General features: G+C 43.3%; 3 non-coding genes across 3 annotated transcripts; all 3 read left to right on the top strand.

Annotated features, from left to right (window-relative positions):
• Nucleotides 1-240: 240 nt before the first annotated feature.
• trnas-cga (transfer RNA serine (anticodon CGA)) lies at nucleotides 241-323 on the top strand. The gene has a single exon. It is a non-coding gene; the product is annotated as a tRNA-Ser (tRNA).
• A 17,496-nt stretch (nucleotides 324-17,819) lies between these two features.
• On the top strand, nucleotides 17,820-17,901 carry trnas-gcu (transfer RNA serine (anticodon GCU)). Its single transcript has one exon. It is a non-coding gene; the product is annotated as a tRNA-Ser (tRNA).
• Nucleotides 17,902-20,897: 2,996 nt separating this feature from the next.
• Nucleotides 20,898-20,979, top strand: trnas-gcu (transfer RNA serine (anticodon GCU)). The gene has a single exon. It is a non-coding gene; the product is annotated as a tRNA-Ser (tRNA).
• Nucleotides 20,980-21,974: the final 995 nt, after the last annotated feature.

Below are 21,974 nucleotides of genomic sequence, written 5' to 3'. Positions count from 1 at the left end.
TCATAATGTGAACATTTATCTCACTTGTTTATCGAGAAAGAAGCTCTCCAGACTTTTCAGTTTTTCGCGAAATGTAAATTATTTCAGTTCTGACCGAAATTGTTCCTTCTTTGCTGTAAGATTCTCTGATTCTACGATTTAATTTTCACATCGTCTGGGAGACACAATAGGGCAAGCATGCAGGCGGTCTCTCTGATAAATTGCACCAACGATTCGACATTAAAGCAACTCTTCTGTGTAGCTGCGATGGTCGAGTGCTTTAGGCGTTGGAATCGAAATCCAATGGGCGTTTTCCTGCGCAGGTTCGAACCCTGCTCGCAGCGATTCTGCAAATGCTCTTTTTTTTTATCGACTCACGGGGATCTCATTGGAATCTGATCACAATTCCCTCCACTGCCCTGCATTACACTGATTGACGCGAAGCTGTTGTTCGAACTGGAAACATTAATAGTTTATCGGTATTAATTGTTGGTTTGTTGGACACTACCTCCAAAAATCAGTGAGCAATATACACAGAATTAAAAAGTGCCTTTTAATAAAGATCAGTGCATTGTTTGGGAGGAACTCACCTTTAGTTAATGAGTGCGAACGTGGTTTGATTTTATAAAGATGAACAAGTTTTGCCAAAATGACCACGGCAGCGTTTGACATTGCAATTTTCTGATAACATCAGTGTTTCCATCAAAGTAGATGCCTTATCCATTAAGCGACGTGGCCCCTGCAGTTTGCAGCAGACTAATGGATAGCAACATTCTAATGGGTCAAAGTGTAATAGAAAGGCAAGCATGAAATCTCGGTGCCGCAATGCAAGGAGTATTCGGAACCCAGGAGAGGGCTCTGAGCTAGTTCGAGTGGGTGAGAGCTCAGATCACAGGACCCCAAGAAAAAATGCAAAAAGCAGGAGGCAACAGAGTAGACTAGCACTGGGGTAAGTGTAAACGACAAGATGATAGGGAGGGACAATATGTATGAATATGAAGGGGCTGCAGGAGGGGTCAAAACTAAAAATCATGGTTTAAAAACTAGTACTAAAACACTCTACCAAACCGCAAGCAGCATTCGAAATAAAGTAAATGAGTTGACGGCACAAATCATCATAAATGGGTATGATTTGGTGGCCATTACAGAAACGTGGTTGCAGGGTGGCCAAGACTGGGAATTAAACATACAGGATATCTGACAATTCGAAAGATAGACAAGAAGGGAAAGGAGGTGGGGTAGATCTGTTAATAAAGGATGATATCAGGGCAGTTGTGAGAGACGATATTGGCTCTAATGAACAAAATGTTGAATCATTTTGGGTGGAGATTCGAGATAGTAAGGGGAGAAAGTCACTGGTGGGCGTAGTTTATAGGCCCGCAAATAATAGCTTCATGGTGAGGCGGGCAATAACCAAGGGAATAATGGAGGCATGTGAAAAAGGAACGGCAGTAATCATGGGGGATTTTAACCTATATATCGATTGGTCAAATCAAATCGCACTGGGTAGCCTTGAGGAGGAATTCATAGAATGCATACGGGATTGTTTCTTAGAACAGTATGTTACAGAACATGCAAGGGAGCAAGCTATCTTAGATCTGGTCCTGTGTAATGAGACAGGAATAATAAACGATCTCTCAGTAAAAGATCCTCTCAGAATGAGTGATCACAGTATGGTTGAATTTGTAATACAGATTGAGGGTGAGGAAGTAGTGTCTCAAACGAGCGTACTATGCTTAACCAAAGGTGACTATAGTGGGATGATGGCAGAGTTGGCTAAAGTAGACTGGAAACACAGACTAAACGGTGACACAATTGAAGAACAGTGGAGGACTTTTATGGAGCTCTTTCATAGTGCTCAACAAAAATATATTCCAGTGAAAAAGAAGGGCGGTAACAGAAGGGATAACCAGCCATGGATAACCAAGGAAATAAAGGAGAGTATCAAAATAAAAACCAATCCGTATAAGGTGGCCAACGTTAGTGGGAAACTAGCAGATTGGGAACATTTTAAACGACAGCAAAGAATGACGAAGAAAGCAATAAAGAAAGGAAAGATTGATTACGAAGGTAAACTTGCACGAAACATAAAAATAGTTAGTAAAATCTTTTACGGATATATAAAACGGAAAAGAGAGACTAAAGTAAATGTTGGTCCCTTAGAAGATGAGAAGGGGGATTTAATAATGGGAAATGTGGAAATGGCTGAGACCTCAAACAATTATTTTGCTTCGGTCTTCACAGTGGAACACACAAATACCATGCCAAAAATTGCTGGTCACGGGAATATGGGAAGGAAGGACCTTAAGATAATCACTATCACTCGGGGGGTAGTGCTGGACAGGCTAATAGGACTCAAGATAGACAAGTCCCCTGCTCCTGATGAAATGCATCCCAGGGTATTAAAAGAGATGGCAGACGTTCGAGCAAATGCATTCGTTATAATCTACCAAAATTCTCTGGACTCTGGGGAGGTACAAGCGAATTAAAAAGCAGCAAATGTAACGCCTCTGTTTAAAAAAGTGGGCTGACAAAATGCAGGTAACTATAGGCCGGTTAGTTTAACATCTGTAGTGGGGAGAATGCTTGAAGCTATCATTAAGGAAGAAATAGCGGGACATCTAGATCGGAATAGTACAATCAAGCAGACGCAACATAGATTCAGGAAGGGGAAAGCATGTTTAAATAATTTACTGCAATTCTTTGAGTATATAACGAGCATGGTGGATAGAGGTGTACCGATGGAGGTGGTGTATTTAGATTTCCAAATGGCTTTCGATAAGGTGCCACACAAAAGGTGACTGCAGAAATAAAGGTACGTGGAGTCTTAGGAAATGGATTAGCATGGTTAGAGATTTGGCTGGCGAACAGAAAGCAGAGTGTCGGGAAAAATGGGTCCTTTTCGGGTTGGAAATCGGTGGTTAGTGGTGTGCCACAGGGATCGTTGCTGGGACCACAACTGTTTAAAATATATATAGATGACCTGGAAGAGGGGACAGAGTGTCGTGGAACAAAATTTGCAGATGACACAAAGATTAGTGGGAAAGCGGATTGTGTAGAGGTCACAGAGAGGCTGCAAAGAGATTGAGATTGGTTAAGCGAATGGGCTAAGGTTTGGCAGATGGAATACAATGTCGGAAAATGTGAGGTCATCCACCTTGGGGAAAAAAACAGTACAAAAGAAGGTTATTTGAATGGGGAGAAATTACAACATGCAGAGGGACCTGGCGGTCCTTGTGCATGAAACTCTTTTGAGTTCCTTGTGCATGAATCCCAAAATGTTAGTTTGCAGGTGCAGCAAGTATTCAAGAAGGCGAATGGAATGTTGGCATTCATTGCGAGAGGGATGGACTATAAAACAGGGAGGTCCTGCTGCAACTGTACAGGGTATTGTTGAAACATAGAAACATTTAAAATTCTGACGGGGTTAGACAGGTTAGATGCAGGAAGAATGTTCCCAATGTTGGGGAAGTCCAGAACCAGAGGTCACAGTCTAAGGATAAGGGGTAAGCCATTTAGGACCGAGATGCGGAGGAACTTCTTCACCCAGAGAGTGGTGAACCTGTGGAATTCTCTACCACAGAAAGTTGTTGAGGCCAATTCACTAAATATATTCAAAAAGGAGCTGGATGAGGTCCTTACTACGAGGGGGATCAAGGGGTATGGCGAGAAAGCAGGAATGGGTTACTGAAGTTGAATGTTCAGCATGAACTCATTGAATGGCGGTGCAGGCTAGAATGGCCGAATGGCCTACTCCTGCACCTATTTTCTATGTTTCTATGTTTACTCGTTGGAGTTCAGAAGGATGAGGGGTGATCTGAAAGCAACGTTTAAAATAATGAAAGGGATGGACAAGATAGAGGCAGATAGGTTGTTTCCACTGGTTGGGGAGACTAGAACTAGGGGGCACAGCCTCAAAATACGGGGGAGCCAATTTTAAACCGAGTTTTAAGGAATTTCCTCTCCCGCAGAGTTGTGAATCTGTGGAATTCTCTGCCCAAGGAAGCAGTTGATGCTAGCTCATTGAATGTATTCAAATCACAGATAGATACATTTTTAACCAATAAGGGAATTAAGGGTTACGGGGAGCGGGCGGGTCAGAAGAGCTGAGTCCACTGCCAGATCAGCCATGATCTTGTTGAGTGGCGGATCAGGCTCGAGGGGCTAGATGGCCTACTCCTGTTCCTAATTCTTATGTTCTTATAATGAGGGATTACGCATTGGAATTGTATTTAGATCAGTTCCATACTTTGCACTACAAACCAATCAGCGGTAGTGAGCCTTTCACTGATTGAAATACGAGAAGTCACAAATCCCCGGAGGATATGGAATTGGTCATTTAATGCTGGAAACACTCGGCAGGGCCACCAGCTCTCGGCAGAACCAATGTTTTGCAGCATTGCTTCAAAGTATTACAGGTTTGGTGTGAGTATCGTCCCTGAATGTTTAAGGTGCTCTAAAATACTTGCAGCCCAACCGCAACACCAAAAATAAAATAAATGGCCCGTAATGGGTTCGAACTCGCCAATTTGGCGTTGGTAACACCAAGCGCTAACCGAGTGAGGCAACTGGTCTTCATGCTATGTACTTTCTTATGGAACTTTTGCATTAAAATGATAGCATTCCTATAGCGACTTTCATCTCAGCACTTCCCAAAGCAGTTCAGAGCAAATTAATTACTTTTAAAATGTGATCACTTTGTAGTGTAGGAAAAGCAAAAATGTACAGCCTGGAAGGAGGCCATTTCAACCAATAGTGCCCGAGGAGGCCGATCAAGAGCTTTCCAGCCTAATTCACACTTCCCAGCTCTAAGTGCGTCCTATGGGTTAAAGCAATTTAAGTGGCATCCAAGTATTTTTAAAATGTGTGAGGATTTCTGCCGCATTGAGGCTTTGAGTTCGCGACTACCATGACGCCCTGGATAAAGACATTTATCCTCACAGCTCGTCTAACCCTCCCCCTAAATCATCATCATAGACAGTCCCTCGGAATCGAGGAAGACTTGCTTCCACTCTTCGCATGTGTTCTTAGATGGCTGTACAGTTCAATACGGGAACCACAGTCTCTGCCACAGGTCAGACAGACTGTCGTTGAGGGAAAGGATTGGCAGGGAGCCTGGTTTGCCGCAGCTCCTTCCGCTGCCTGCACCTGATTTCTGCATGCTCTCGGCGACGATACTCGATGAGCTCAGCACACTCCCGCATGCACTTCCTTCATTTCGGGCGATCTATGGCCAAGGACTCCCAGGTCACAGTGGGGATGTCACACTCTATCAGGGAGGCTTTGAGGGTGTCTTTGTTACGTTTCCTCTGTCCGCCTTTGGCTCACTTGCCGTGGACGAGTTCCAAGAAGAGCGCTTGCTCTGGCAGTCTCGTTTGTGGCATATGGCCTGCCCAGCGGAGCTGACCAAGTGTGGTAAGTTGTGCAATGCTGGGGATGATGTCCTGGACCAGGACGCGAATGTTTGCGCGTCTGTCCTGCCAGGAGATTTGCAGGATCTTGAGTAGACATCGCTGGTGGCATTTCTCCAGCGACATGAGGTGTTTTCTGTACATTGTCCACATCCCTGAGCCACACAGGAGGGCGTGTATTACTACCGCCTTGTAGACCACGAGCTTGGTGAAAGTTTTGAGGGACTGATCTTCAAACACTCTTTTCCTCAGGCGGCCGAAGGCTGCACTGGCGTACTGCAGGCGGTGTTGGATCTCGTCATCAATGCCTGCTCTTGTTGATAGGAGGCGCCCGAGATAGGGGAATTGGTCCACCCCGAAATTAGTTTAAATCGAATCCCCCTGGTTGTTGACCACTCTGCAAAGGGAAACAGGACCTTCCATACAACTCTATCTAGGGCCCACATAAAGTTATGCACCTCAATATAGTCTCCCCTCAGCCTCCTCTGGTCCAAAGAAAACAGACTCAGCATTTCCTATCTTTCCTCATCAACAAAATTCTCCAGTCCAGGCAACTTTTTTTGTAAATCTCCTCAGTACCCTTTCCAGCGCAATCACATCTTTTTTTTTTAAATGTGGTGACCAGTACTGCATACAATACTCCAGCAGCGGCCGAACCAACCAATGTCCCTGCTGTCACCAGCAGAGTTACTGACCGAGAGCTGGTAAGTGGGATTAGGTTGGATAACCTTTTGTTGGCTGACGCAGATACAATGGTAAGTACTGCAGGGATTCCAATACGACCAAGTTGATCTCTTGGACTAATTTTGATCGCGTAGATGGAGAGGAATTTTAACACAAATTTTTCCCAAAACTAGCCTGTTTTTTTTTCTGCTTTTTTGCTTCTCCCATGCGTTCGCATGGCTCGGGTTGTGGTGGTGTGTATAATTTTTCGGTGCAAGGGGTGTAGAAGTTGTGTGGGGCGGGCTTATTGGGTTGGGCGTTCTTTATCTTTCCGCCACTGTCATACTTCACAGGTTCATATATAGCCTTCAGGGTTGTTGATCAAAGGGCCTTTTGGCTCTTTGTCGGCTGGCATGTATACTATGGACCGAAGTGGCCACCTTCAGCGCTGTGGATTTCTAGATTTCTATGTACTTTCACAGCCGCAGACTATTCCTTCACAGAGCCAGACAGCTGCAACACACATTCAGACGCCTCTTTCACAGTCCCAGACTCTACCTTCACAGATTCTCAATCTTCCGACACAGTCCCACAATCTACCTTCACAGATCCAGACTTTTCCTGCACCGACCCAGACAGCGGCTAAACAGACCCAGGCAGCTCTCGTACAGAGGATTACTGATCCTACACCGAGTCAGACATTACTGCACAGATCCATACACTCCTGTGCAGAGAGGCAAATCGCATACACAGCATCAAAATGCTTGTGTACAGACTCAGACAGTTCCTTTCAGAGACCCCGCATCACCTACACAGGAGCAAACATGTCCTGATCAGCCGCAGACAACACCAACACATTTCCAGAGAGCTTCGACAGAGACACTGGCATTTCCTTCACGAAAGTAGGCAGCTCCTGTGCAGAACCAGGCAGGTGCTGCACTGAAGCAGGGATTAATAGCACAGGCACAAACTTTAATACACAGACCCATACAGCTACTTTCAGAGACAGAGGGACCTCCGAGACAGATTAATTCACTCCTACATAGACATAGACAGCTCTACCCTGGCCAAGGCATCACCAACACAGATCCAAGAGCTCCTGCACAGATATAAGCAGTTCTTACACTGGCGCAGACTGTTCCGAGAAAGGACCAGACTGCTCGTTCACCGAGCCACACAGCTCGCTTCGGACATGCAGACACCTCATTTAAAGATCAAGACAGCACCGGTACTGAATCAAAAAGCTCAATGCAGAACCACACTGACCGAGGGAGATCAACCACAGACAGACACACTCCAACATAGACGCAGACTCTCTGGCACAAACAGAAACAACTCATGCACAGACCCAGTCAGCTCCAAACCTGACACATGGAGCTGCAACACAAACCCCGACGCTCCTACACAAACCCGGACAACACTTAAACAGACACAGTCAGCTCATAAGCTGACACAGGCAGCTGCAACACAGACCCAGAGAGCACCTAAAGAGACCCAGAAACTATTACACAGAAACAGAAAGCTCTTACAGTGACCCAGACACTCCCACCTATACTCAGAGAGCTTATCATTGAATCCAATGCATAATCCTGCAGATAACTGAATTAAATAGGCTTACAGCGGACAGCATAGCGTATACTGCCATTCTGGCTATTCTGACCATGCTAGCGTTTATGTTCCACTCGAATATTCTGGAGTCTTTCTTGATTTAAATCTATCAGCATAGGCATCTATTCCTTTCTACCTCATATGCTTGTATAGCCTCTCCTTAAATGTATCTATACTAGTCGCTTGAACCACTCTTACGCTTTTCAGTTCCACATTCTCATTACTCTTTCCAGAAAGAAGTTGCTTCTGAATTCTCTATTTGATTTCTGGATTTCTAGTTGACTATCTTTTAATGGAGGACTCCAGTTATGCTCTTCCCCACATGTGAAAACACTCTGTAAATACTCTATCAAAATCTTTCATAATGTTAGATAAATCTATTAGGTCACCCCTATAGATCAATCTTCAAGAGAAAAGAGACCCAGCTTGTTTATTATTTCCACTTATGAATAACCTCCCATTTCTGGTAGCGTCCGTGTAATTCTTCTCTGCACCCTCCCAAGTGCCTCTATATCATCTTTATAATAGGATGACCAGAACTGCATGCAGTACTCTAAGTATGGTCTAACCGTGGTTCAATACAGGTTTAGCATAACCTTCCTTTTTTGCAATTCTATACCACTAGAAATAACCTCCACTGCTTAGTTACCTTTATCCTTCCTTCCTAAACTCTGTCACAATTTTTGTGATTTGTGTAATTGTACTCAGAGATCCTATTGTTCCTCGACCACACCTAGAGTCGTTTGCGCCAAGTAATAAGTGACCTCAATATTCTTCCCACCAAAATGTAATACCTCACATGTATGTGTGTGGAACTTAATTGAAAATTATATGCCCATTCTGCTTGTTTATTAATGTTGTCCTTAATTTGTTGCAGTCCTCCTCAGTATAAATTTCCGCCAATTTGGTATCATTGCCAAATTTGGAAATTCTGTTTTTAGTTCCAAATTCTAAGTCGTTAATATAAATTGTGAACAATAGTGGTTCCGGCATTGATCCTTTTGGAACACCGCTACCCATCTTCTGCCAATATGAATATCTGCCTTTTATCTCCAATCTTGATTTTAGTGTTGAAGATAGCTCGCTATGCATTCTGCTGCTTATACACTGACGTTGCTTAGCAGTCTATTATTGGGTTTCATAGCGAGGGTCTTTTGAAATCTAGATACATTACACTTATTGCATGATCAATGTCTACCCTCTCTATAACCTCTTCAAAAATTATGAGTTTGGTCCACAGGACTTTCCCTGTTGAAATCCATGCTGATTATTCATTTTATACTTTTGGTTTCGAGATGTTCTTCTATATTCTCCATTATTAAGGGTTCCATTATTTTCGCTATATAATTGGCAATCATACCCCTTGACCAACGAGCTGATTAGCTGAGACAAGCAGGGAGTACATTATTTAATTCCCGCCGAATGCGATTCATCCATTCCCGCTTTCTATTGTTTAATACAGCGACATCAAGTTGTTACACTGTCAGTCTCGGATCAGTCTTTATCTGTTTAAAAGGGTTGCGCTCTCAGTGCTGCTTCATTCAGTGTGTGTTTAATAAAATGCGACCTGCTAGCTACCTTGGCTGGGTGGTTAAATCATTGGATTAAGAATGTAATTGAATTGCTTCTGAGTAAGTTCGAGCCCTGTTCACATGAATCAGTAGCTGTAGGCATTGGCACGGAATCCGCTCTGTTTGGAGGTCATTTGAGGTGCAAGTGTTCTGAATTATTTTGCAGCAAATTTTAGGCCACCTGTTCCGTCATGCTCAGCCAATCATCCACTCGTGCGAGTCCAGAGGATTGGGACATTTTTACAATCCAGCAAAGAACGACTAAAATTATGATTAAAAGAGGGTTGATTATGAATGTTAACTTGAACGAAATATAAAAACAGATAGTACGAGTTTCTACAGGTATGTAAAAAGGAAAAGTGTGGCTAAAGTAAATGTTCGTCTCCTGGAGGATGAGACTGGGGAATTAATAATCGAGAACAGGGAAATGGCAGAGACTTTGAACAAATATTTTGTTTCAGTTCTGACGGTAGAAGTCAGTAAAAACATCCAAATAGTGGATAATCCAAGGGCTATATGGAGGGAGGAACTTAATACTATCATTATCACTAATGAAGTAGTATGAGGTAAAATAATGGGACTAAAGCCAGACAAGTCCCCTGGACCCGATGGCTTATATCCTATGGATGCATTGGTTGTATCCACAGGATATAAGCCATCAGGTCCAGGGGTCCTATGGAGGATTGCTTCCACTCCCAAAGTGAATTCTTTGATGGCTGAGCAGTCCGATACGAGAGCTACAGACCCTTTCACAGGTGGGACAGACTTTCGTCAGGGGAAGGGGTCGGTAGGGCTGGTTTGCCGCACGCTCCTTCTGCTGCGTGCGCCTGGGCTCTTCATGCTCCTTGCATCGAGCCTCAAAGAGCTCAACGCCCTCCCGGATGGATTTTCTCCACCTCGGGCGATCTGCGGCCAGGGTCTCAGAGGTATCAGTGGTGATGTCGCACTTTACCAGCGAGGCTTTCAGGGTGTCCTTGTAACGTTTACGCTGTCCTCCTTTGGCTCGTTTACCATGAAGAAGCTCCGCATAAAGCATTGCTCAGTGAGTCTCACATCTGGCGTGCGTACTATGTGGCCTGCCCAGCGAAGCTGCTCGAGTGTGGTTAGTGCTTCAATACTGGGATGTTATCCTGGTCGATGACACTGATGTTGATGCGCCTGTCCTCCCAGGAGATTTGCAGGATCTTGCGGAGACATCGTTGGTGATATATCTCCAGCGACCTGAGGTGCCTTCTGCACATCGTCCATGCCTCAGACCCATACAGGAGGGCGGGTATTATTACAGCCCTGTAGACCATGAGTTTGGTGGTAGATTTGAGGGCCTGGTCTTCAAACAGTCTTTTTCGCAGGCGGCCGAAGACTGCACTGGATCACTGGTGGCGATGCTGAATCTCCACATCAATGTCTGCCTTTGTTGATAAGAGGCTCCCCCTCATTTCCAAAGGAAATTCTTCCAGTCACACAGCCTTCGTTCAATCAAAAAATATCGAGATTATGAATCAATTATTTATTTATTTAAAACAAACCAAATTCAATTTTTTTTAATTAAAAATTAAATGTATTTATTTTCTTAAGTTGTTTAATATATATATATTTGTAAATTGGCTGTCAGTCTGGGCTGGTTTTACGTCCCTCCCTCCTTCCTGCCTGTCTATCACCTGTGACTTCATTAACCGTCTCTGTCCCGCGTGGACCTGAGCTCCACAGCGCAATTGCCTTCAGGGATGATAGAAATCTCACTTTATTCTTTTAAAAGGGAACTGTGGTCAGTCAAGGGTCATTCTGCATCTGGGTAAAAGGGATGTCCTTGCAGTCCCCGATCACTCTGTATCTGTTTAAAAGGGCTGGTTGTCAGTTCCGGTTCATAATCTTTCTCTTTAAAACGGATTTACTCATAAACCCGGGTCATCCTGTATCGTTTGAGAAGGAGTATGATTTCAGCTGCAATGATCGAATTGTTAAACTGTTGTGATCCAATTTACATTGGGGTTGCCTGCGCCTGTGCGCACCCAGATCGCAGTGCATCTGTTCATTTACTCGAAATATGCTCATCTTTTCCTAAATTCACTACTTGATTTTGCTCGCAATTTACACAACAACACATTGTATGCTGATGGCAGCGGCCGCGTGGTCTAATGGATACGACGTCTGACTTCGATTATAACCGCGAACTTATCAAAACATTGCAGATTCGTATCTTGCCGCGCTCAATGAACTCGCTGCGTGAAATTTTATATTTGTTGCGATTCTGCCGAAAAAACAACCGTCTCTTCGAGTCACTCATTTGAAGTAAAGGAAGGTTGTTTGCTTTAAGAATATAATGGCACGTGTTCATCATTGTCGATCTGCATGCACGGGCAGAGCAAGCTGTGAAGTGGACATTCTTGCACTTTATTTCTGTTGGGTTACAAAAAGCAGGAGATTGAAAGGCTGACGCTTGGTTGAATAAGAGACGAGGTGGCCGAGAAATTAAGGCGATGGACGACTAATCAATTTGGTTCTGCACGCAGTGGTTCGAATCTCATCCTCATCGTATTTATGCTCAGCTTTGACTCCCCTGGTTAATTTGTCAAATACATTAACCTCATCGCCGAATTTTCCTTTCACTGACAAGGATGCTGCACTTTGATCATGTCATGTCTCAAATTAATAATATATTCCTCAAATGCATAATATTTGTAGGACTGCGGAGAGCGGGACTAATTCGATCGGTCTCTGAGTGACAGCACAAGCATGATGGTCCTAACATCTTTTCTCACTACCGTCAGAATCTGAGAGCTGCACTCTTCACTGTCGGCGGCTCGTTGGTCTCGGGGTATGATTCTCGTTTAGGAATGATCACATTTGAAATGAGACAGGTCTCGGGCCAAATCCTGAACGAGCCCCGCCATTTTTTTTTCAAAGTTCCGCTCCTCACAGCCGCTTGACATGTGAGAAAACAGACATATTTCACATTAAAACATTTGATTTTGCGGCGATTGTTCCCACAGCATCCAAATCCCAGAGCAAAGTGAAACTCACACAACTGAGTAAAGTTAAAGTATCTCAGAGGTACTCGGCTCTGTGACTCGTTGGATACCCTAAACCCGTGTTTAGTTCCGGCCAATAATTGATCAGTATATCTTCCTGTCTGTGCGCATCAGCTCTTCTCAATTGGGATGAGCATGCATTCAGCGTCAATCTCCACCTCTGCCCTGAATATGAGTGCGTCTTGTTTCTCTAGAGCTGAAAAGATGAGAGAAGCTAGCTTTTGAATTAGTCCCTTGGCTGCCGAATTCAAAGCGGACAGGAAATCAATCCGGGCTGGCCAAGCTGCCTGGTCTGATTAAAAGGCGGTGACAGCCTATATTGTAGGCATGTTCTCGTTTTCTGGCCTCAACATTAGGTTCAACGTATCGGGTGATAAGCACCGCTCCCATTGTCTGGTAATGGTTCTGCTGTTCCCACTAACACCTCCTCTGGACCATCCTTTGATACGTTCTTGCCCGATTACCACCCACTTTGCCTTTCTCCATTGTGCCATTTATTATTTAATCACTGCTGCATTCCACTGTATCACAGACGTTCGCATTTGATCTTTCTCGCTGCGTATTATTTCTAGGCGCTATTTTTGTTGAAACATCTGTAATCTTGAACTTTTTCCTAAAATATCGGAATGATTATCCGACAGAACGTGAAACCGCGTTTTTCATCCACAGAATCTGCACGACCTGCTGTGTTTTATATATTTATCTGTTTTTATTCATGCTGTTTCCGTGTCTCTTTTAAGGGGATGTGCTGTCTGTCTGGGATCATTCTCTGTCTATTTAAAAGGTGTACTATCAGCTCTGCATCATTCTGTGTCTGTTTAAATGCGATGTGCTGTCTGTCGCGGAGTTCAAATTTCAAATTTTAAAACCTGCCTTGAGAGGGTGTAGAAATTTTAGTTTGTTTGTGTGTTTGTGTAAGCTAGTGTGTGTGCAAACGTGCTGTGCGATCTTACTGTTATGTGAGAAAAATGCATTACATGCAGCATGAAACCGTACTGATTTGATTGAACACTCTTTTTGGACTCTCGGACGGTAGAAGAATCTGCTGTGTGATTTTGCTATTCCACATCTGAAAGAAGGGAAAATACACAAGTTAGAAATATAGCGATTATATCGAGGGCTTGCGTGTGGGCTGTGTTATGTGATGATATCCTCCACCCTTATTTTCAAACTCAAATCAAATCAAATCAAATAAAATAAAATCAAGACAATACGAGACAAGACAAGACAATACATGACTGGCTGACTGACTTTGTATATATATATATATATTTATATGTATTTTTCTATCCAATCCCAACTTTTTAACTTCCAAAATAAATGTACTTTTTCTGTTCTGCCTGCACGGGGCTCTATTACATTTGACGTCTTTCACGGCACAAGCAGCTGCTGTCAGATCCAGCAGAAAGACACACGCGATTTTAAAAGATCGCCTTTGTAGCCCACAGATTCCCCCGTGTCTTGTCTTCCACCATGGGCTTCCTGTGTTTGGGTATTTATTGACTGCACCTCCTCATTTCCAATGGAATTCTTCCAGTCACACAGTCTTCGTTCAATCAAAAATATATGGATTATGAATCAATTATTTATTTATTTAAAACAAATCAAATTCAATTCAAAAAAAAAATTAAATGTATTTAGTTTCTTAAAATATTAAATATATCGATATTTAAAAATTGGCTTTCAGTCTGGGCTGGTTTTACGTCCCTTCCGCCTTCCTGCCTGTTTATCACCTGTGGCTTCAATAACATTCTCTGCCCCGCTTAGTCCTGAGCCCCACTGCACAATTGCTTTCAGGGATGATAGAAATCTCACTTTATTCTTTTAAAAGGGAACTGCTGTCAGTCCAGGCTCATTCTGCATCTGGGTAAAAGGGATGTCCTTGCAGTCCCGGATCATTTTTTATTCTGTTTAAACGGGCTGGTTGTCAGTTCTGGTTCATAATCTTTCCCTTTAAAACGGATTGTCTCATAAACCAGGGTCATCCTGTATAGTTTGAGAAGGAGTATGATTTCAGCTGCAATGACCGAATTGTTAAACTGTTGCGTTCACACTTACATTGGGGTTGCCTGCGCCGGTGCACACCCAGATCGCAGGGCATCTGTTAATTTACTCGAAATATGCTCATCTTTTCCTAAATCCACTCCTTGATAATGCAGTTGCCCCGAATTTGCTCCCAATATAGACAACAACACAAGAGACGCTGATGACAGAGGCTATTGACTTCGATTATAAGCACGAAGTTATCAGAAGATTTCGGCTTCGAATCCTGCTTCGGTCAATTAGCTGGCTGCCAGAAATTTTATATTCTTTGGTGTGATTCTGCCAAAACACCAACCATCACTTCCAGTCACTCAGCTGAAGTAAAGGAAGGCTGCTTGCTTTAACAATCGAATGGCACGTTTTCATCATTGTCGATCTGCATGCACGGGCAGAGCAAGCTGTGAAGTGGACTTCCTTGCACATTATTTATGTTTGGATACAAAAAGCAGGAGATTGAACGGCTGAGGCTGCGCTGAGTGAGAGATGAAATGGCCGAGAGGTGAAAGCGGTGTACTGCTACTCCACTGTACTCTGACACGGATTTTTTCGAATCCCATCCTCGTCGGTGTTGTAATACAGCTTTGACACACCCCTGCTCCGATTGTCATTCACATTTATCCTCATCACCAAATTCCCCTTTTACTGAAAAGGATGCTGTATTTGCTCATGTCATGTCTCAAATTAATAATAAATTCGTCAAAAGGATAACATTTTCAGGACTATGGGGAGGTGGACTAATTAGATAGGTCTCTGAGGGACAGCACAAGCACGAGGGGCCTAATATCTTTTCTCACAACCGTCAGAATCTGAGAGCTACCATCTTCACTGTGGCGGCTCGTTGGTCGAGGCGCATGATTCTCGCTTAGAGATGATCACATTTGAAATGCGACAGGTCTCAGGCCAAATCCCAAACGAGCCCTGCCATTTTTTATTCGACATGTGAGAAAACAGACATATTTCATGTTAAAACGTGTGATTTTGCGCGGATGTTCCCACAGCGTCCAAAACCCAAAGCAAAGTGAAACTCACGCAACTGAGTAAAGTTAAAGTCTCTCAGACGGACTCGGCTCTGTGACTGGTTGGATAAACTAAACCCGTGTTTGGTTCCGGCCAATACTTGACCAGTATGTCTTCCTGTCTGTACGCATAAGCTCACCTCACAGGGGATAAGCATACATTCAGCGTCAATCTCCACCTCTGCCCTGAATATGAGTGCGTCCTGTTTCTCTAGAGCTGACAAGATGTGAGAAGCTGGCTTTTGAATTAGTCCATTCGCTACCGAATTCCAAGCGGAGAGGATATCAATCCGGGGTGTCCAAGCTGCCTGGTCTGATTAAAAGGCGGTAACACACTACATTGTAGGCATGTTATAGTCTTCTGCCCTCAACATTATGTTCAACGTATCGGATGATAAGCACCGCTCCCATTGTCTGGTAATGGTTCTGCTATTCCCACTAACACCTCCTCTGGACCATCCTTTGTTACGTTATTGCCCGATTACCACCCAATTTGCCTTACTCCATTGTGCCATTTATTATTTAATCACTCCTGCTTTCCAATGTATCACAGACGTTTCGCTGCGTATTTTTTTCCAGGCGCTATTTTAGTTGAAAAAATCTGTATTCTTGAACTTTTTCCTAAAATATAGGAATGATTATCCGACAGAACTGAAACGGGGTTCTTCATCCGCAGAATCTGCACGACCTGCTGAGTTTTACATATTGATCTGTTTTTATTCATTCTGTTGCCGTGTCCCTTTTAAGGGGATGTGCTGTCTGTCCGACATCATTCTCTATCTGTTTAAAATGGTGTGCTATCAGTCCCGCATCTGTGTCTGTTTAAAAGCGATGTACTGTCTGTCCCGCATTTGAAATTTCAAATTTCAAAAACTGCCTTTGGAGGGTGCAGGAATTTTAGTTTGTTTTTTTGTTTGTGTAAGCCAGAGTGTGTTCAAACGTGTGTGCGATCTTACTGTGCATTTCATGTCATGTGAGAAAAATGCATTGCTTGCAACTTGAAGCCATACTGATTTCATTGAACACTCCTTCGTGGACTTTCTGACGGTAGAAGAATCTGCTGTGGGATTTTGCTATTCCACATCTGAATGAAGGGGAAATACACAAGTTAGAAATATAGCGATTTTAGCCAGGGCTTGCGTGTGGGCTATGTTACATGATGACATCCTCCACCCGTATTTTGAAATTCAAATCAAATCAAATCAAGACAAGACAAGACATAACTCACTGACAGACTGTGTTTATACATGTGTATATATATATGTACACATGAATTCAATCTGAACTTTTTAACTTTCACAATAAATGTGCTTTTTCTGTTCTGTCGACATTGGCTCTATTTCATTTGACCTCTTTCAACAGCACAAGAAGCTGCTGTCAGATCCAGCTGAAAGACACACGCGACTTTAAAAGATCGACTTTGTAGCCCACATCTTCCATCGTGGCTTGTCTTCCACCATGGGCTTACTGTGTTATGGTATTTATTGACTGCACCCCTCATTTCCAATGAAATTCTTCTGCTCACACAGCCTTCGTTCTATCAAAAAAGATATCCAGCTAACGATTCAATCATTTATTTATTTCAAAAAAATCAAATTCAATGAGTTTAAAATAAAATTTAAATGTAATTATTTTCTTAAAATGTCAAATATATATATGTTCCAGTGTGGGCTGGTTTTACGTCCCTCCCTCCTTCCTGCCAGTCGATTTCCTGTGGCTTCAAGAACCGTCTCTGGCCCGCAGGGTCCTGAGCCCCACTGCAGGGATGATAGAAATCTCACTTTATTCTTTTAAAATGGAACTGCTGTCAGTCAAGGGTCATTCTGCATCTGGGTGAAAGGGATGTCCTTGCTGTCCCGGATCATTCTGTGTCTGTTTCAATGGGCTGGTTGTCAGTTCCGGTTCATAATCTTTCCCTTTTTCTCATAAACCCGGGACATCCTGTATAGTTTGAGAAGGTGTTTGACTTCAGCTGCAATGACCGAATTGTTAAACTGTTGTGTCCAATTTGCATTGGGGTTGCCTGTTCCGGTGAGCACCCAGATCGCAGTGCATCTGTTCATTCATTCGAAATATGCTCCTCTTTTCCTAAATCCACTCCTTGATATTGCAGTTGCCCGGAATTTGCTCGCAATATACACAACAACACAAGAGCCGATATGGCAGAGACCGTGTGGCCTAATGGATAAGGCGTCTGACTTCGATTACAACAGCAAATATATCAGAAAATTGCAGGTTCGAGTCCTGCGCGGTCAACTTAGCTCGCTACGTGAAATTTTATCTTCTTGTTGTGATTCTGCCGAGAAAACAACCATCTCTTCCAGTCACTCACCTGAAGTGCTGGTAGGCTGTTTGCTTCAAGAATCTCATGGCAAGTTTTCGTCATTGTCGACCTGCATGCACGGGCATAGCAAGCTGTGAAGTGGACTTTCTTGCACATTATTTCTGATTGGATACAAAAAGCAGGAGTTTGAATGGCTGACGATGTGTTAAAGCAGAGACGAGATGGCCGGGTGGTTAAGGTGCTGGACTGCTAATCCATTGTGCTCTGCACGCATGGGTTCAAATCCCATCCTCGTCGTCATTGGCTTACAGCTTGACCACGTTTTGACATTCACATTTCACCTCATCGCCAAATTCCCCTTTTACCTACAGGGATGCTGTACTTTCCTCATGTCATGTCTCAAATTAATAATATATTCGTCAAAAGGAGAACAGTTGCAGTACAATGGCGAGGGGCACTAATTAGATAGGTATCTGAGAGACAGCACATGCACGATGGGCCATAATATCATTTCTCACCACCGTCAGAATCTGAGAGCTGCGCTTTTCACTGTCGGCGGCTCGTTGGTCCACGGTTATGATTCTCGCTTCGGAATGATCACATTTGAAATGCGAGAGTTCACGGGCCAAATCCCGGACGAGCCGCGTCATGTTTTACTCAAATTTTCGCTTCTAACAGCCGCTCGACATGTAAGAAAACAAACATATTTCACCTTAAAACGTGTGATTTTACGCCGATATTCCCTTAGCATCCAAATCCCAGAGCAATGTGAAACCCGCCAAACTGAGTAAAGTTAAAATATCTCAGAGGTACTCGGCTCTGTGATTCGTTGGGTAACCTAAACCCTTGTTAGGTTCCAGCCAACACTTGATCAGTACATCTTCCTGTCTGAACGCATAAGTTCACCTCAATTGGGATAAGCATACATTCAGCGTCAATCTCCACCTCTGCCCTGAATATGAGTGCATCCTGTTTCTCTCGAGCTGAAAAGATGAGAGACGCTGCCTTTTGAATTCGACCCTTGGCTGCCGAATTCAAAGCGGACAGGAAATCAATCCGGGCTGGCAAAGCTGCCTGGTCTGATTAAAAGGCGGTGACACCCTATATTGTAGGCATGTTCTCGTCTTCTGACCTCAACATTATGTTCAACGTATCGGATGATAAGCACCGCTGCCATTGTCTGGTAATGGTTCTGCTATTCCCACTAACACCTCCTCTGGACCATCCTTTGTTACGTTATTGCCCGATTACCACCCACTTTGCCTTTCTCCATTGTGCCATTTATTATTTCATCACTCCTGCGTTCCACTGTATCACAGACGTTCCCATTTGACCTTTCTCGCTGCGTATTTTTTCCAGGCGCTATTTTTGTTGAAAAAATCTGTAATCTTTAACTTTTTCCTAAAATATCGGAATGATCATCCGCGAGAACGTTAAACCGGAATCTTCCTCCACAGAATCTGCACGACCTGCCGAATTTTACATATTTATCTCTTTTTATTCATTCTATTTCCGTGTCCCTTTTAAGGGGATGTGCTGTCTGTCCGAGATCATTCTCTGTCTCTTTAAAATGGTGTGCTATCAGACTCGCTTCATTCTGTCTCTGTTTAAAAGTGATGTGCTGTCTGACCCGGAGTTTACATTCCAAATTTCAAAAACTGCCTTTGGAGGGTGCAGGAATTTTGGTTTGTTTGTGTGTTTGTGTAAGCCAGTGTGTGTGCAAACGTGCTGTGCGATCTTACTGTCATGTGAGAAAAATGCATTACATGCAAGTTGAAACCGTACTGATTTGATTGAACACTTTTTCGTGGACTCTCTGACGGTAGAAGAATCTGCTGTGGGATTTTGCTATTCCACATCTGAAAGAAGGGAAAATATACAAGTTTGAAATATAGCGATTTTAGGCATGGCTTGCGTGTGGGCTGTGTGATATGATGACATCCTCCATCCTTATTTTCAAATTCAAATCAAATCAAACCAAGACAAGACATGACTGACTGACTGACTTTGTTTACACATATATATATATACATGTGTATATTGATATATAATCCGAAATTTTTAACTTCCAAAATAAATATACTTTTTCTGTTCTGCCTGCGCTGGGCTCTATTACATTTGACCTCTTTCACAGCACAAGCAACTGCTGTCAGATCCAACAGAAAGACACACGCGACTTTAAAAGATCGCCCTTGTAGCCCACATCTTCCCTCATGGCTTGTCTTCCTCCATGGGCTTACTGTGTTTGGGTATTTATTGACTGCACCCGTCATTTCCAATGGAATTATTCTCGTCACACAGCCTTCGTTCAATCAAAAAATACATAGATTATGAATCAATTATTTATTTATTTAAAACAACTCAAATTCCATTTTTTTAAAATACAATTTAAATGCATTTATTTTCTTAAAATGTAAATATTCATATATTTCAGACTGGGCTGGTTTTACGTCCCCCCCTCCTTCCTGCCTGATTATCACCTGTGGCTTCAATAACAGTCTCTGCCCCGCGTGGTCCTGAGCCCCACTGCACAATTGCCTTCAGGGATAATCGAAATCTCACTTTATTCTTTTAAAAGGGAACTGCTGTCAGTCAAGGGTTATTCTGCATCTGGGTAAAAGGGATGTCCTTGCAGTCCCGGATCATTCTGTGTCTGTTTAAATGGGCTGGTTGTCAGTTCCGGTTCATAATCTTTCCCTTTAAAACGGATTTTCTCATAAACCCGGGTCATCCTGTATTGTTTGAGAATGAGTATGATTTCAGCTGCAATGACCGAATTGTTAAACTCTGTGTTCCAATTTACATTGGGCTTGCCTGCGCCGGTGCGCACCCAGATCGCAGTGCATCTGTTCATTCACTCGAAATATGCTCATCTTTTCCTAAATCCACTCCTTGATATTGCAGTTGCCCTGAATTTGCTCACAATATACACAACAACACAAGAGCTGGTGCTGGAAGAGGTCGTGTGGCCTACTGGATAAGGCGTCTGATTTCCATTACAGCCGCAAATTTATCAGAAAATTGCAGGTTCGAGTCCTGCCGTGGTCAACTTAGCTCGCTACGTGAAATTTTATCTTCTTTGTTGTGATTCTGCCGAGAAACCAACCATCTCTTCCAGTCACTCACCTGAAGCAATGGAAGGCTGTTTGCTTCAAGAATCTCATGGCAAGTTTTCGTCATTGTCGATCTGCATGCAAGGGCAGAGCAAGCTGTGAAGTGGACTTTCTTGCACATTATTTCTGATTGGATGCAAAAAGCAGGAGATTGAATGGCTGACGATGTGTTAAAACAGAGACGAGATGGCCGAGTGGTTAAGGCGCTGGACTGCTAATCCATTGTGCTCTGCACGCATGGGTTCGAATCCCATCCTCGTCGTCGTTGGCTTACAGATTGACCACGTTTTGACATTCACATTTCACCTCATCGCCAAATTCCCCTTTTACTTCCAGGGATGCTGTACTTTCCTCATGTCATGTCTCAAATTAATAATATATTCGTCAAAAGGAGAACAGTTGCAGTACAATGGCGAGGGGCACTAATTAGATAGGTATCTGAGAGACAGCACATGCACGATGGGCCATAATATCATTTCTCACCACCGTCAGAATCTGAGAGCTGCGCTTTTCACTGTCGGCGGCTCGTTGGTCCAGGGGCATGATTCTTGCTGCGAGATGATCACATTTGATATGTGAGAGGTTCGCGGACGAGCACAGCCATTTTTTACTCAAAGTTCCATTTCTCACAGCCGGTCGACATGTGAGAAAACAGACACATTTCGTATTTAAACGTGTGATTTTGCGCCGATGTTCCCACAGCGTCCAAATCCCAGAGAAAAGATTTAATTCCCTTCCCACTGAATACTGCGGAGAGATTTGGTCACCTTGGTAACGGAATGGTCATTCTGTCATCACTTTCTAAACAATAGCACACAAGACAATGGGTCATCAATAATTGGTAAATGAATTAAACACTCTGCAATTACATTGTAATTAATAGGAAATAAAATGCTGGATAATAACTGGTGCAGAAAGTAGCTTATCTCTCGCAAAGATTAAGAATGATGTGTTTTGTGTACACACACACAAGCACATAGCACCGACTCTGTGTGCAGTCTTTTCAGTTGTTCTACTTAACCTGATGCAATTTATTTCTTAGGACTTTAGGAACTTGCGGGAACCATTCCGGCGATGTTTGCTGTGTCAGTATCTCAAGAGGTTGGGCGCCGTTGCTCCTCCCACTGCCCGGGGGAATGGGCCAGCTATTTAAAGGGACAGGGACTCTCTTATCTCTGCCGATTTATACTTAAAGGAACAGTCCAGTTTTTCTCAGTGTGTCGGCGGACTTCACTAACCGAGCTCCCATTAACATTC

The sequence above is a fragment of the Pristiophorus japonicus genome, unplaced genomic scaffold (assembly GCF_044704955.1).
Source record: "Pristiophorus japonicus isolate sPriJap1 unplaced genomic scaffold, sPriJap1.hap1 HAP1_SCAFFOLD_61, whole genome shotgun sequence".
Classification (NCBI taxonomy): Eukaryota; Metazoa; Chordata; class Chondrichthyes; family Pristiophoridae; genus Pristiophorus; species Pristiophorus japonicus.
This window is presented reverse-complemented; position numbering and strand designations above follow the sequence as displayed.